Genomic DNA, 2,088 nt, shown 5'->3' on the forward strand with positions numbered 1-2,088 from the left:
TCCTTTTAGGGCAGGGGATTGGAAAGAAAGAAAAAGATAGCGTCATTCCTTCTGCCTCCCCTATTCGTGTTGACTCGGTCCGAGTCTGGGCCGAGATCAGGCCTGTTCTGGTTGAATGTGAGTTGGAAGAAGAAGATCAGCATTAGAGTGGGTGCGGGTGCCAGCCATTTTTGCCGCACTGACTCATCCGAGCCATTGCCCTCGTCAAGGACGAGCCCGAGCTCTATCTGGCCACGAAGAGAGGCAGTGATGCGGCTACTGCTGCCACACCAAGCCGAGCCAGGCTCTTCTGCACCAGGCCGTGTCTAAGTTGGGGTCGAATCCAGGCTCTTGTTGGTTATGTGATAAGGCCAGAGAGGGAAGGAGGAAAAAGAAGAGTGAGGGGATGGTGAGTCAGGTTGATGGGCGATCTGAGTTCGACAGGGTCTGCCTCAGTTAAACGAACACATTGCTGCTGCATTTGGTTGGGCCGATTCTGTAGCCGAGTTCGGGCGTACTCAGATCTTGTTGGCTACTCCAGAGAGAGAGAGAGAGAGAGAGAGAGAGAGAGAGAGAGAGAGGGTGGCTGTCAAGTTAAGCGAGTCGAGGAACCGAGTCAGATTTAGGTTTGACTGGGTTATTACATGAAATTTAGTAGAGAGACAAAGAGAGAAGAAAGAAAAGAGTAGAGAAAGAAAATGGAGAAAGATGGAAAACAGTGAATGAGAGTGAGCAAAGAAGGAAGAGAGTGGCGAAAGAGGAAGAGAAAGGAGGTGAGAGAAAGGGAGAGCCGAGTCACTCCGAGTCGACTCAGCTGGTCCCCGAATCTTGCCAATCTTGGCTAATGGTGGGGTCATTTTCGTCCTACTAGCTAAGATTTGATCTTAAAGTGTACGCGCAGGTTCCATCATACTTTGAAAGGTGGACCCGACTTAGGAGGTGAGGGATGTCCCACATTGCTTCATTCATTTCATTGAACTCTAAACTAGTTTTGATCCTAATGTATAGAAATATTTAATCTATGATTTCATTCCTTTGTTCATTAATCAACTATGAGTGAATGCCTAGAATTGTTACTCTTGTACATTTAAGGACTTGTATCATACTCCATAAGACATATTTGACATTGCATGGTTACATGAACACTTCCATCTGTTAATTATGTGGCAAGAGATCTTATTCCTAATCATGTTTTAAATAGTAGAATTTTCCCATTACACCTAAAATGTGCTAGACTCAATCGTAGTTGAATCTAATGTGTTATAAATCTTGGAATAATATGCATAGGGACTTATTCCTTCTATTTCTATTTTCTGCAATGAACATGAATCTATACTTCATTTCCTATTTTTCACAAATCCTATATCTATAAGATCTAGACTTAGTCTTGTGTTTTATATAATAGTTTAGAAATTGCTTGACTTTGGGTATAACACTACCAGTGCTGATAAGAATCATGGTATTTCATTTCACTAGATGAGATTATGTATGAAGTTATCTTCCATGAGGAATGTAGGATAAGTTCCTTAACAAGATTCCATATGTCACATTTATGGGCCTCATTTATCCTGGAAAGGGTATATGGAATTATATTGAACTCATATTACAATGTTTGACATCCTATTATAAAACCATGAGCTTGGCGATATTTATGAAAGTGATTTAGTTAATCCTAAGGAATGTACATGGGTATCATGGTGCATAACATCCACGCATAACATTTGAGCTTTACCGGGTGCTCGATATAAGTCACGTTTTGTTAAGTTACTAAGAGTTTCATTACTTTAGTAAAACCCTCAGATTATGTGCACTCGTACCACTATGAGCCACTCTCTTTACATGAGATTTTTTCGAGATTTTAGGACCTCCTCAGGCGTATCCTAAGTACTTTTTCAGGAAGTTAGACATCCTTGGGTGCACTCACCTACATGGCCTTTTCCAGGTAGTTAATCTACTGTGGGCGGTCTTTTATTTTGACATGGCCTTTTTTAGGTAGTTAATCTACCGCGGGCGGTCTTTTATTTTGACAGTTGGATGTGCATCTCCAGATCTGTGACTTTGCCATATATTCATGCATCCATCCAATTACATTTAAATTCATATTACTCT

The sequence above is a fragment of the Magnolia sinica genome, chromosome 1 (genome assembly GCF_029962835.1).
Source record: "Magnolia sinica isolate HGM2019 chromosome 1, MsV1, whole genome shotgun sequence".
Lineage (NCBI taxonomy): Eukaryota > Viridiplantae > Streptophyta > Magnoliopsida > Magnoliales > Magnoliaceae > Magnolia > Magnolia sinica.